At 38.5% G+C, this 15,574-nt stretch overlaps 1 protein-coding gene and 1 long non-coding RNA gene across 4 annotated transcripts in view; one reads left to right on the top strand and one right to left on the bottom strand.

Moving 5' to 3' along the window:
• Positions 1-15,574, bottom strand: part of LOC135201000 (uncharacterized) — a 123,367-nt gene that overhangs the window by 97,033 nt on the left and 10,760 nt on the right. The gene's annotated exons all lie outside the window — the stretch shown is intronic.
• LOC135200988 (mitochondrial ribonuclease P catalytic subunit-like) overlaps positions 1-15,574 on the top strand; it is a 144,558-nt gene that overhangs the window by 119,199 nt on the left and 9,785 nt on the right. The gene's annotated exons all lie outside the window — the stretch shown is intronic.

Here is a 15,574-nt window from a genome sequence, read left to right as displayed (position 1 = left end):
ATTTCCGCCTTTTCTACATATAGCGCAAAATTTCATAAGGAATTGGATCTTCGACATTTTCACAAAAGTTTTGGTTGACACTTCATCCATAAGTCTTTTTTTTTTTTACTGCTATATATTATGATGTATCATGTGACGAGTAGGAGGTCGTAAACATTAAAACTCCTCGGAGTTCCTTGCTGCAAGATTTTATTTCGGAGTCGTTTACAAAAGACGTTGTTCTGACACGGGATCTCATAGTTCCTGGTTCCTGGTTCCTAGGCACTCACTCCACAAACACAGTGTGGGCACACTACACTATGAGGTGCAAAGCTTTATTTACTTTTACCCAAACTCCCTTTCATTTCTTCTTCTTTATAAGTGAGGCAGAGCCGTTTTACTTAGCTTTGACATCCATCGCTTTTCAGGTTAAGCATTCTTAATTTTAAGGGCTATCCTTATATATTATATTCTCCCAGTTTTCTGTTAGGGGATAACAGTGTCCCTGAATTTATATCCTTATCTGCTTTTTGTAATAATTTACACGTGAATAAATGTTCAGTAGTGTCCTCCTCCACTCTACATATTTCACAGACCTCGTCATTAAATTTACCCCGGAAGTTAGCCTTTAAGTTCAACATATTTAGTCTGGCTTTCATAATGATACAGGCATCCTTTGTTTCCAGTTGCCTTATGTACTTGTTTTCCTCGAAGTCGTCTATGAATCTCAGCTTCTTCATTTCTTTTCTCTTTTCTCTCAAAGTCACTTGGATATCTTGATTAATTTTTTCCTTTATTTTCTTTTTCAGTGCTGCTTTGGGATATTCTCTTAGTCCATTAATTTCTATATCATATTTGGTGCATATGTTCACCACACTTTTTGTCCAACATTGCCCATATGGGGCTCTTAACTGATCTTCAACTATTTCTTTTACTAATCTTTTCTCCTCCGAATTTATTATGTTGTGGAAAAGCATTAACTTCTTATACTCATAGAACTATATAATGTCCCGTCAGCCAGCACTTCTCTTCTCTTTCTTGTAGATGTCTACGACTGTTTTTTATTTACGTATTTTCTTATTTACCACCCTTATTTTAACTGAAGATGCCCCTGTTATTCTTTGATGTAATGATAGATGTACCTTTTAATTCTCATTTTTAATCCTCTGCGCTTTTTTCAGTTTCTAATCTTATCCTTTTTTGTTCCGTACAGAATGGGAAGAATAGATAATTTTCCATAATACTTTTCCTCTCACTATGTTATTTTCTGAATGACTGAATAGTATGCTAGGTTTGCTAGTTTTAAAGGGGCTTTATCGATCATTTCATCGTGTTTCTTGCGTCTTCATTAGATTAGGCTAATCATACTGTCTAATTTAATTCCCAAATAGAATTTACTATACAATACTGTCATTTCTTTTAAGTGATCTGGTTTATTTAATGGCGGTATTTTCTTTACTAGTGTCTGCTCCACACCTGTCCCCTGTTTCTGTCAAGAGCTGAATATTATATTTTGCGTCCTCTGTCCTTTTGCTATCACCAAAGAATAATATACCCTTGCAATCGCTTCCTTCTCCTTTTATTCGTCTTTACTCTGCATTCTACCGTGCACTTGTAGCAATGACTTTTGGTTAATTTTATAAGCCTTCATAAATTCTACAGTACAGAGTCCTAGGCGAACCTTCGTCACTGAATGATAGAAAACGTATTAAACAACTATTATAGAAAATAGAAATTTATGCTATACTTTTATAAACTTAAAAAGTCACTGTGTACATACACTACGTACCTTTTCAAAGGCAGGTAATCAACGGAAGAAGTTACTAGAAAAAATATAAACCGCAAAATGAGGCCTGGTTGACGTATATGTTATTTTCTGAAATAAAAGTCTTAAAAATAAACAGGGGTGATGATGATAATTGTCAGTGAGGTTAGATAACTCGGTTGATTATATTATTCATGGCAGTGAAGGAACCTGTCGTTAACTTTTACTTATAAAGTTATTTACTTATGGTTTTCTTCAATAGGAATCTTGTAATACTTTCTTTATAAGTCAAACCTTATCATAAAACTTTTATGTTTGTATCGTGGATGTAGAGGACTATTTTGAACTAGCTTGTCGATATTATTCTCTTTCATTTCCTGTGCCTGATCTTCCAAATATAGATTATTATCATTACATGATTTATGCTTTATTAGACCAAATCATCTGTTTAAGGATTTTGAGAAAATTTGGTTTGTTTCGACCGTATTCCATTCGTTTAGGTTTTTTTTTTTTTTTTTTTTTTTTTTCCGTTCTGCCACTAAATGAAGGACTTACTTGACTTTTTTCGTACTTAGTAGTATCCCCACACCTTTCAAACTTGTAAACCTTAACACTAGTTTCTGTGATGTCTTTGTTGTAAATTTATTTGTACATATACATTTTCTAACCTTTAACGAAGTCACTGCTAAGAGCTACAAAGTAATTATACCCCATTTTCTTTAGTATAAGCTCTGCAGAAAAATTAATATTATATTTTGAATAACTTGATTAACTTTACTTAGCATTTAAAATATTTGATAGATAGATTTAATAAATAGATTTAACTGTCCCTTCAAATTATTTAAGAAATTATTTAATTGATTTGGGGAGTGATAAGAACCATTGACCTGACATAGGCCTTTTCAAGGGGTAGGATTAGGTCGGGCGCGGGTTTTTTGGGTTTTTTGGGCCTTGTTCAAACGGACGGCGAGCGAAGAAGGCGACAACTAGGTCGGCGACTTCGCTCTTTTAAGTTTAATTTACGTAGTGTAGGGTTTTAGAAATTCATAACCCTTTGAATAATTGGTTTGTATGATCTCCCTTTCCTGTTTGTACCTATCCTAAAACCTCATCCTATCCAAAATCCTTATCTGCAACCAAAACTTTTAACAGCCGTTCGTCACTGATCGGTCGACGGAAAATCGGTAAGTGGAATAACATTTCTTATCAACGTACCAATTTATTTCCACGAATGCGATTAGAGGTCGCTGGGTTTGCTGATTAAATGTATAGGATTTGTTTTTAGTTTACACGTGAATTAAGAGGTGTGTGTCCAAACTGGGTTAACTTGAAGGTAGGTCAAAATACTAATTTTCCACAAAGACTAGACCGCCATTATTGGACGGCTGATTTGAACCAACGGTCTTTTCGTTAGGAAGCGGTTTCGTCTTTTTAACGTTTAACTTACGTATTTAACTTAACTTACTTATTCAAGACGTAATACACTGTTTTTCTTCACCTTGACTAAATTTTAAGCCCTTTTACATAGTTAGGCTATTGTAATATTGGAGTTAGTGAGAATTAATTAGGCATAGACTCAAGATTGAATAATTTTACAAAGGCTTATATAATTATATGGGCGTAGTAATAAATTTAGTCGAAATTAGGTCTGTCTGTTTACTTAGCATTACTATTCGGGATTAGTTTACTTTAATTTTACTTTAACCGGGTCGGAACTTAATAGAATTCTGGGACCAAACTGAACTACCCTGGGAATTTTATGGCCTTGGTTTTGATTTATTCATAGTCCTATTTAGATTAATTGCATTTACCTGAATTACTTTTACCGGAATTTAACTAGCCTACTTAAGCTTACCAAGCAATTATTAATCCTTTGGATTTTCTGGCACAAGTCTGAAAACACGTTAGGCGCACGGAAGAATTGTGTGCTTAACAGCCCGTTTTATACAGTTACTAAATTACTACTAGAGAACACTCAGTGGAAGGAATTACCCTTGTAATTTTGTAGAGTATATTCCTTCGATCTTCCCACTGAGCGAAACAAATTTTCCACAAAGGAAGATTGGTATCCCCAGCGGGATGTTTTAAGGCCTGTGTTGTTGTCCAGGGATTTTTTGTCTTGTTACCTTTTAAACTCATAAAATGTCTGCGACACAATTAGCCTATTCCCTCCGACTTTATGAGGAAAACTGCAAGGATTTGTGCACAACTGCTGTGGACTTGATTCAAAGGGCAAGTGATGTTGAGTCCTCGACCTTGGAGACATATCGTCTTAGGCTAGAGTCTCAACATTAAAGAAGTATGAAGAACTCAACTTTAGTACTTAGTTCAACTTGGAGAAGAAGGGTTCTCTGAGCAAGACCCTGATAGAACACAGCTCACTACAAAGCGGCGTCATGCCAACCAGTCATCACAGAGAGCACTGAAGTTTTGGAGAAACTAAAAATCATTTTTTGCATGGAAGCCAAACCCCAGAGGAGTATTGCAACAGAGTTTAGGCCATGGCATAAGGTTAAGTTGCCGTCTTTATCACTACCGGAATTTGAAGGGACCGATGGAGAATGGCCCCCTTTTTGGGATGTTTTCGAGTCTAACGTTCACTCTCGTCCAGACTTGAGAGCTGTTGACAAATTTAATTACCTGAAGGGATGTTTGAGGGTGAAGCTCTAACTCTGATTAGAAATATTCTTGTCACGAATGAAAACTATTTAGACGCCATTGACCTGTTGAAGAAAACTTATGCTAATCCAGAGAAAATAATCTAATCTCTAATTTGTCAACTAGCAGGCCTGCCTAAACCTTCTGCAGACCTGGATTCACTACGTGGCTTCTGGACTAAACTTGAACAATATGTTAGAGGCATAGAAAGAAACAAACCTAATTCAGATCACTGTACCTGGACGCTTGGACCTCTAGTTTTTCAAAAACTACCTGGCAAGGTGAAAGAAATCCAAAACAAGTGTGGACAGGACTACCCCTCACTCCTAGATATTAGAGAGGGGCTAGGAAAGATAATCCTGACCTTGTCTTCCTTGGATTTTGAACCCAGGGATAAGAACAAGGATTACTCCCATAGAAAACCCAAGCCTAACCAAAGTTCCAATAGACCAGGTAATCAGACCAAAACTCAGGTTGTTTGTTCTTACACCCCTAAGAAAAACGAAGTTACGAATCTGAGTATTTCTGTCACTCCAGGACAGCCTAATAAGACCGCTAGAACTCAAAGTTGTGGTATTCTGTGATAGACCGAACACAAAGCCTACCAGTGTGACATTTACAAGACCACGCAAGAGAAGCATTTCAAGACTTACCGCACAAAATCGTTGCGTGAAATGCACTTCACCTAACCATAAGACAACCGATTGTCTGGTGAAGTTCCACAAATGTCTGTCGTGTAAAACTGGACTACACCATTCAGCATTGTGCCCTGACTCCTCAACTGAGGTCTCTGCTGTGAACTATTGTGGAGACAATGACAGTGACAAAGACTTAAAGTCACAAACAAGTGGAATTCTCCTAACCGCCTTAATGAAGTGGTGTGTCCGCCCTCAGGCAACACTAAGAACTTAGATCACTGTTTGATTCTGGGGCACAACGCACCTTCATCACACAAGAGGCAGTGGAAGAGTGTAAACTTGTACGAGACAATCCTGTCCAGCTGAGCTCAGTGGGTTCTGGGATACCAAAGAACCTAGAGAATAGTACGGTCACTGTACCTGTCAGGGTAAACGATGACAGCCTTGTAACTTTAAAGGCTATTGTCGTACCTAAACGTACCTCAGAGCGCTAGGCCTCGTGGACTCTGTAAGATAGTGTCTGAACTGAAGAGCCAGAATGTCACCCTAGCTGATCCTAACTTGTCAAGTAGTCATATTGACCAGGTGAAACTGCTTGTTGGCATAGATCACTACTTTGACTTTATCCATTCTCCACAAGCAAACGGAGTGAACCTGATTAAGTCCTCCTTAGGATATCTGGTCGCTGTAAACTGCCTAGTAATGACATCCCTATCATGCTCATTCTGTAACTGTAATGAGACTAGCAGTTGATGAACCTTCCAAAGCTGCTCTAGAGATACCACTTGAGATGTCTGATAGCAAATTTGCTGAAGACCCCATCCAACAGCTTTGGACCCTAGAATCAGTCGGAATCGTTGATCAAGATATGTCACCTGAGGATAAATTTGTGCTGGAAGAATTCAGATTCCATCAATATGGTTGAAGGACGATATGAGGTATCTCTCCCCTGGAAAGTTCGATAAGAAACAACTCCCTACCAACTTAGCACTCTCGAGGAAAAAAAAGACTGAACAGTACTATTCACAAGCTGAACAAACTAATAAGTATCTGGAAATTTATGACCAGATCATCAAAGAACAACTGTCTCTCGGCTTCATTGAAACAGTGCCAGAAGAAGACCAAACCGGACAAATGTCCATTATTTACCCCATTTACCTATGATTAAGGATTCAACTACAACGCCCATTCGTATTGTATTTGATGCAAGTGCCCGGATGGACAAGCAGGCCCCTAGCCTGATGATTGCTTATACTCTGGCCCATCCTTGACTAGTCATTTAACCGACTTGTTGTTGAAATTCCGTCTCGACCCATTTGCGGTATCGGCAGACATCAGCAAAGCCTTCTTACGGGTAGGTCTCCAACCTAGGGATCGTGATTATACACGTTTCATTTTGGCTAAAAGATCTTAACAATGAAAAGGACCTTCAAGCCTATAGGTTTAGATCAGTTCTCTTTGGAGCCACCTGCTCGCCTTTTTTACTCCAGTCAGCCTTGCAACATCACTTTGAAACCTACCCCACTTCACCTGAAGTTAGTTTTCCTCATGACCAAATTTTATGTGGACAACTTAATTGGTTCCTTACCAACAACAGTCAGCCTCTACAGCCTTTACAAGGTTGCAAAGGAAGTCCTGTCAGATGCCGGAATGCCTTTAAGAGAATGGATCAGTAATGACCCAACCTTCAACGAAATGGTAAAACAAGAAGGTGATGGAACAACAGAAGGCTCAGATCTTGTCAAAGTTCTAGGACTTCATTGGAACTACAAGACTGACCACTTAAGCATAAAACCCCCTACCTTTGAGGAAGCTCCGCTTACCAAACGGCTACTTTTGAGCAACCTTTCAAAAGTATTTGACCCTCTAGGATTGTTTTGCTCCCATAATTGTACGAGCCAAAGTTCTTATGCAAAAGATCTGGAACTATCTAAAAGGTGGGATGATGTTTTGCCACCAGAACTTCAAGAAGAGTGGTCGAAGATCAAGAAAGACCTCGAGAACATATCATACCAGGAATTCCCACGCTTCACAGCCAACAGAGGGACCAACTACTCTCTTCACGTATTCTGTGATGCTAGTGAAAAGGCCTATGGGGCTGCAGCCTATTTGATGGACCAACACGCAGGTGCGAACCTAGTTTTCTCTAAAGCAAGAGTCGCCCCTCTCAAAAAGAAAAGCATACCACAACTTGAAGCTGACTGCCAACTATAGTGCAGTCAAAATAGCTGACTACCTCAGAACCGTTTTCACTACCACCGATGGTGTCAAGATTACTGACACTGTCATATGGTCTGACAGTAAAGTTGCCCTACACTGGATTCAGAACAACAAATCTAAAAACATCTATGTCCGCAACAGGGTGAATGAGATAAGTCAGGTCACTGAAGTGAAGTACCTCTATGTACCTGGTGAAGACAACCCAGCAGCCTGTCTCTAGAGGAATTTCCATGTGGCAGTTTAAGAAAAGTCAAATTTGGTTCCATGGCCCAAGTTGGCTCCCGAACCCAGAGATGTGGCCAGAACAGGCAGATGTATCTACATGCTACCCACCTGAAACACCTGAAGAAGTTTTAACTACAGTTGTCAGTGAAGAAGCTACTTGTCCCATAGAGATCCGTAGGTTCGCTTCCCTTCCTAAACTTATAAATGTCACTAAGCTAGTAATTAAGTTCACTAGGCTCCTTAAACGTACCATTGGGAATCGTAAAACTAAGAACTCTGGACCCGCAAACTCTGAAAATGTCGAAGTACAGAACTCAGAAGCATTACGAATTCTTATTGGCTTCACACAGAGTCAGTATTTCCCAGAGGAGTTGTCCATACCTTAACAAGAATTCCCACAAAATTCCAGCCAGAATTAAAAGCCTAGGCTTGTTCCTGGATGAGAATGGACTTTTGCGATGCACTGGGAGACTACAAAATGTGGACCACCCCTTCCATATAGCAGTAAATTTCCTCTGCTTTTACCTCCAAATTCTCCTTTGACGTGGACTTATAGTCCATTCAAGCACATGAAAATGTTCTTCATGCAGGCGTTCAAGACACAATTTGCAAGGTTGAGAGAAGAATACTGGATACCAAGACTGAGACAGTGTGTCAAGAAGATGAAAACGAAGTGTCACCTATGTAACCGTCTGGAAGGACCTGCATTGCGCAGGCCTCCTCCGCCACCTCTACCGGCTTGCAGAGTGAACAGTCTCCGGCCATTTGAGGTGACCGGAGTAGATTTGACTGGACAAATTCTTATCTGCAATCCAGCCACTAAAGAACTAGACAAGGTTTACATAGTCGTATTCACTTGTACCTCAACACGAGCTTGTCACCTGGAAGTGGTAAAAGACTTAACCAGCACTGCTTTTCTCAATTCTTTCAGGCGATTCACTGCACGAAGATCTTGCCCTCGTCGAATGATTTCTGACAACGCCACTAACTTCAAAACTGGTTCTTCCTTGATTCAGTCCTTGTATGATGACACTGACGTACAGTCCACACTGACTAGGGAAAATTGTAAATGGACATTCATCACACCTAGGGCACCCCATCAAGGAGGCTTCTATGAGAGGATGGTTGGCAGTGTGAAATCAGCACTAAAGAAAGCTATATTCAAAAAGAGGATTAATTCTGATGAACTGATACCATTGTCACTGAGATAGAGCGTCGTATTAACAATAGACCTCTTACATATGTGGATGCTACATCTCCAGATACCGTCGATGCCCTTACCCTTCTCACCTGTTGTATGGCTCCACCGTTAAACTCGTTACCCACTACCATAGACCGGGACTACCTGAATGGCCCAGATTTTAGCTTGACCACAAACTATGTAATGAGAGATTCAAGTTTGTATCTCAGGTAATACATGCATTCCAAGAACAGTGGAGAAGGAATACTTGCAGTCCCTGAGAGATAGACACTATTTCAACGGGGATCCAACCCAACCGTTCCAAACCAAGATTAAGTAGGAGATGTGGTGTTAGTGCATAATGAAACCCCTCGTTGCATGTGGAAATTGGCAAGGGTCATTCAGCTGATGCCCAGCTCTGATGGACTGGTCAGAGTTGTGAAGCTACAGACCAGCAATGGGAGACAACTAGGTCAGTTGACAAACTTTACCCGCGCTGGAGGTCTCTAAGCCAGAGGATATGTATACTGTAGAAGCTGCGGAGAAAAATTTAGGAGACAGTCAAAATTCTGAAGGCTATCAAGCAGAAGAGAGACCGAAGAGAAGAGCCGCCACCAACTCGAGGCGATTCTTACAGCAGTTGATTAATGATGAAGCTGTTTAACCTAACACAAAACTGTGTGTTTTTGTGTTATCTCCCCCGGGAGGATGTTGTAAATTTATTTGTACATATACATTTTCTAACCTTTAACGAGTCACTGCTAAGAGCTACAAAGTAATTATACCCCATTTTCTTTAGTATAAGCTCTGCAGAAAAATTAATATTATTTTATTTTGAATACTTGATTAACTTTACTTAGCATTTAAAATATTTGATAGATAGATTTAATAATAGATTTAACTGTCCCTTCAAATTATTTAAGAAATTATTTAATTGATTTGGGGAGTGATAAGAACCATTGACCTGACATAGGCCTTTTCAAGGGGTAGGATTAGGTCGGGCGCGGGTTTTTTGTTTTTTGGGGCCTTGTTCAAACGGACGGCGAGCGAAGAAGGCGACAACTAGGTCGGCGACTTCGCTCTTTTAAGTTTAATTTACGTAGTGTAGGGTTTTAGAAATTCATAACCCTTTGAATAATTGGTTTGTATGATCTCCTTTCCTGTTTGTACCTATCCTAAAACCTCATCCTATCCAAAATCCTTATCTGCAACCAAAACTTTTAACAGCCTTCGTCACTGATCGGTCGACGGAAAATTCGGTAAGTGGAATAACATTTCTTATCAACGTACCAATTTATTTCCACGAATGCGATTAGAGGTCGCTGGGTTTTGCTGATTAAATGTATAGGATTTGTTTTAGTTTACACGTGAATTAAGAGGTGTGTGTCCAAACTGGGTTAACTTGAAGGTAGGTCAAAATACTAATTTTCCACAAAGACTAGACCGCCATTATTGGACGGCTGATTTGAACCAACGGTCTTTTCGTTAGGAAGACGGTTTTCGTCTTTTAAACGTTTAACTTACGTATTTAACTTAACTTACTTATTCAAGACGTAATACACTGTTTTCTTCACCTTGACTAAATTTTTAAGCCCTTTTACATAGTTAGGCTATTGTAATATTGGAGTTAGTGAGAATTAATTAGGCATAGACTCAGATTGAATAATTTTACAAAGGCTTATATAATTATATGGGCGTAGTAATAAATTTAGTCGAAATTAGGTCTGTCTGTTTACTTAGCATTACTATTCGGGATTAGTTTACTTTAGTTTTACTTTAACCGGGTCGGAACTTAATAGAATTCTGGGACCAAACTGAACTACCCTGGGAATTTTATGGCCTTGGTTTGATTTATTCATAGTCCTATTTAGATTAATTGCATTTACCTGAATTACTTTTACCGGAATTTAACTAGCCTACTTAAGCTTACCAAGCAATTATTAATCCTTTGGATTTTCTGGCACAAGTCTGAAAACACGTTAGGCGCACGGAAGAATTGTGTGCTTAACAGCCCGTTTTATACCATTTACTAAATTACTACTAGAGAACACTCAGTGGAATGGAATTACCCTTGTAATTTTGTAGAGTATATTCCTTCGATCTTCCCACTGAGCGAAACAAATTTTCCACAGTCTTAATTAGTATATGCACTGAATGCAGCACAGCTGCATTGCAAGCAAACAAACAAGTATATTGCAAGTTTCCAATCATATTCATATGATTAGACAACATCGCGTTATATTCAGACACAACGGAAAGTTATCTGTTTTCCTTAAAAAAAAGCTTGGAGTTTGTGCAAAACTTGCATTTCTGTACTGCAGATAGGTTGCAATAAATTTGTAACTTTGCAATCGTACTGCATGCTCATTTGCTATCTAAATTGCATTTCAATTACCTCCAATGGACATTTATCTAAGTTACAATATTTATTTTCTAAGTATGAAAAGGCAGTATCTACCTTTTGTATTATGAAGCTCTTAGCGAAATTATAGCATGCAGGAAATCCAAAGTCGAGCAGATCACTCAGTTCAAAGAGAAAATTGACTGCATGTTACATTTCAAGAAAATGTCACACGTATATAAGGGTGTATGTATGTATACATGTATATCTAATAAAAGGAGCCCATAAAAACACCAAAAAATAGAAAGTAAGTGCTGTATTTGAGAGAGAGAGACAGCAGTCTCTGCAGTATAGTACTTACTTTCTATATTTTGGCGCTTTATGGGTGGGCTCCTTTTATTAGATGGAATTCTGTTGTAAAAGAAAAATTTTATCAGTCATGTATGTATAATATATATATATATATATATATATATATATATATATATATATATACATAAACATACATACATACATACATACATACATACATAAACTACACACACACACACACACACACACACACACATATATATATATATTATATATATATATATATATATACTATATATCTATCTTAACCCCCCATTTTCCTTAAACTACACGAATCAGAAACCCTTACCTGTCGTCAATGGTGCCCTCTGTCTGCAACCATGTCGTTAGGCTATTAAGATCTCGTAAGTATAACAATATACTATTTATTACCCAAAGCAGTTGAATATAAAATAGAACAAAATGATTAACAAGTCATAATGACAGAAAGCCCAAATCTGACCATAAAGAAACCAGTAAGTTAACATTCTACCCTCCTGACTAAGATTCACTCCCACCACCCCAAAATGCCAATAAGTTCATCATATTAGTCAGGTTAGAGAATTCCGTCTCTAATTAGCATGGAAATGGACCCATCTGTAATAAAGTAATAATGGATAAAAGGATACGATCACTTCACACATCACTCTTTTCAAAGTATCCCACGTAAAGAGTGTGTTTTTTTCACACTTCTCTCTCTTTTCAAGGTAACGGTTTTATAAGTTTTACAAAATGTATCATACCTTTTACGATGGGGCTTTCTTTCCCGACACTCGGCATGTACCATCTGACCTCTTTGTGCTCACCGAAAAGAATGTGGCTTTTGCAAGTGCCTTGAACTATTAAGCCTGTAACATCCGTACAAAAGAATGTACATGCTTGACGACAGGGCGAACAGTCTCTCGGTTAAACTGCTTACGTACTCAAATTCCTTCGCTCAAGTAAGCTGCCCTTACAGCTCAGCTTGTCTCCAAGCAAGACATGATATGTGATTTCACTTAACATTACACACTTGTAAGATGGCTCGGCCACCTATGTCCTCTGTGCACTCTTGTCGCACACCACATCAGCAACTAATGCACAATGTATCAATTTACCACATGACTTAGGGCTACCTCCGTTGCTGGAGCCCTTGTGCTTCGTCGAATGCACAAAAGTTTAAGAACTCCTAGCGCACAAATTGTGATCAGTATAGCACCTAACATGATCATTAATATTGGTATTGTATAACGGTCACTAAAGAAAGGCTCATCCTCGCCACTATCCTCCAGCGGCGGGACTGTAACGGTCTCCACTGTAGGCGGAATTCGAACCACCTCATGGTTTCCATGTAAGTGTTTACGAAACACTTTTGTGGACGAGTTGTAGACACGCCGACTAAGCACCAAGAAGAAATCCAAGAGAACCCTGCAGGAACCATCAAACAGCTGGGATCCCTGTAGGACGAGCGAATTGTTTTAGACGCAGGTCGAGTGCGTAAACCAACTCAAAACAACTCAGTACGCGCCATTATTCAGCGTCCGCGACCCTCGTGAATGTATCCAACACCCCTCTTTTTCTCTCGTAGCGAAACTGTAGATTCGACGTTTTCTACTGAAGGGAACGTCGTTTCCATTGCCATCATCACGTAGAGTTGGGAATTCTCTAAAGTCATTGTGTGTCCGCATTTAAAAGGTCTACGTGGTCATAAAATAACTAAAGTCCTGCTTTACCCCACTAATCCGTCATTAATTAATATTCTCAATCTACTAGTCAAATATTAAAAAAATTCCTCACTAAACCAAATATAATCTTTACCCACTGAATCCTCACAAATAATCCCATATCTGACAAACACGCTATCAAAAGAGAACCCATAAAGTCTAACAACAAAAACCCATTTATGGTTTATATAACTAAACTCCATAAAATATAATGCCGAACACCCCTTCTATCTCACTCACATACCCCGACAAATTATATCTCCTATCTAAAATAAAAATGCTATTTAGAGCTTAACCCCCATTACAACATCTCTCGTAAGAAAAGAAAAAAAGAAAAAAGGAAAAAAAAATAACAACAATAATAAGTGAACTTTCCCCCATTACACAGCCCACATAAGAGAAAAAGAAACATATATAATTCAATATCTTTCTCAAACGGAATGTATACTGTTACGGAATCTGCTACCGCAGCAATCCCATCGACCAGAAATGACCGGAAAAGAATCCGTCCTTACATGATACATTCCCGTGGAATGCCATAATTAGCATCTACAAGAATAGTGCAAATGCCCGAGCAATCAATTCCAAAGGAAAAAATGTCCGCAACCGGACTCATTACAGCAACATTAGCAAAAAAATCCACCTGTGAAGACCTCAGGTGCTTCGAACTGCAGCATAGTCAGACTCGCAACTTCAAAAACTCATGATTCTCAAAAAAAATGTTCAATACTGAAACTACATCAGCATATTTCACAGAACTATCTCCAGGATATGACCCAAGCTGCTCAAACGATTTTGTCCTCGAAGATATAATTCTCCCAAAACGATACTGCCCCAATCATATAAAAAAAACAAATTATCACCTATTCGGGACAAAAAACTACGATAAACTCACAATTCCATAATTATATACCGCCAAAAAGAAAGTCACAACAAGGATTAATACCATCTCATAATATATATATAAATCACCATCTTAACAATAACAACATTCCAGTGATATAAATATTTCCTCTATTTGATTAATGACCCCACGCAAAACAAAAAATCATCCACCCTCCAAAAAACTTGTCCTTAAATCATAACAACCCACGACATTACCCGAATTATATAAAACCCCAATGTCATCTATCCGGCTCGTGAAACCCCAAAAAATTCAGCCCCAAATATCATACACGCAGGAATAATCACATGTTTATCATCACGTTTCTCAGCTAAAACAAAAATTTGCCATATTTCAACCACTTCCCACGTAAAATATTAACCCGAAATCTAACGCCAAAACGCCGCAGATTTGCGCATAATAAGAAAAAAAAACAGTAGAAGGAAATAAAAAGAGAGAAAAAAAAACGTAAAAGCATTCCGCCACCAAATTGCAAAAAACAGACAGCAAGAAAAAAAGGGGAAAAAATGCAATTGCGCGACAATTTATTAATCACCACAACCAATTCTTTTCAATTTCGAGATATGTGTTAGTTAACCTTGACCGACCTGTTTTTTCCTCTAAGACTAAAAATCTGTTTCCAATTTTCTCTTCAATGACTTTATAAGGACCTTCAAACTTCGGGCCTAATTTGTAATTTAGCTCATTTCTCACGTTAAGTTTTAAAAATACCTTATCTCCGACATTGATCTTGGGATCAGATGTTTTACTATTACTCTTCTGTACCATACCTCTGGTTGTGGATTTGAGATTACGGCTGAGACAAGCGTGTCTCTCTCTCGCTGTGGATACCAACGCCTCGACCGTATCCTCCCCATGATGAGGCATAGTTAGCAAATCAAATGTGCCTCGTGCTGGACAACCAAACAAAGCTTCAGATGGGGACATTTTAATTGAATCACTAATCATAGTGTTAATACTATGTCTAACAACATTAACATATCTGTCCCAATTCTTATCATTACCACCTACAGTTTTCCTGAGAGCCTCGAGCACTTTCCTGTTTGCTCGTTCGCACAACCCATTAGCCTCGGGTCTGTATGGAATAATTGTTACTTTCTGTATCCCCATGACTTCAGCTAAACATTCCAAGGTTTTGTTCACAAATTCCCCACCCATTATTGGTTAATAGAACTTTGGGTGAGCCATATCTGCAAATGATACCATTGAAAAATGCTATGGCTACTTCTTCGGCCGTTTTATGCTTAAGTGGGAAAATTTCTACTATCCTTGTAAGTTCATCTATTATCACTAACAAGTACTTGTTCGCATATCTAGACTCACAAAAATTCCCCAAAATATCCATATGTATTCTCTGAAAAGGTCTACTCGGTATAGGATACTATCCTAATTTGCATGAAGTGGTCCTTGCAGGCTTACATGCGTTTGCATACCGTACAATTCCTTACAAAATTTTCCACATCTTTCCCCATGTTTTTTCCAAATGTTTTATTTCACGAACCTCGTCATAAACGTTTTTTTTTTTTTTTTTTCTATTCCCAAGTGTGGACTACCGAACCTGCAATGAACTATATCCAAAACCACTGGAATTAGGACCTTCGGAATTACGA

This window comes from Macrobrachium nipponense, chromosome 23 (assembly GCF_015104395.2).
Source record: "Macrobrachium nipponense isolate FS-2020 chromosome 23, ASM1510439v2, whole genome shotgun sequence".
Classification (NCBI taxonomy): Eukaryota; Metazoa; Arthropoda; class Malacostraca; order Decapoda; family Palaemonidae; genus Macrobrachium; species Macrobrachium nipponense.
Note: the sequence above shows the minus strand (reverse complement) of the source record. Positions and strands in the feature narration are given on the sequence as shown.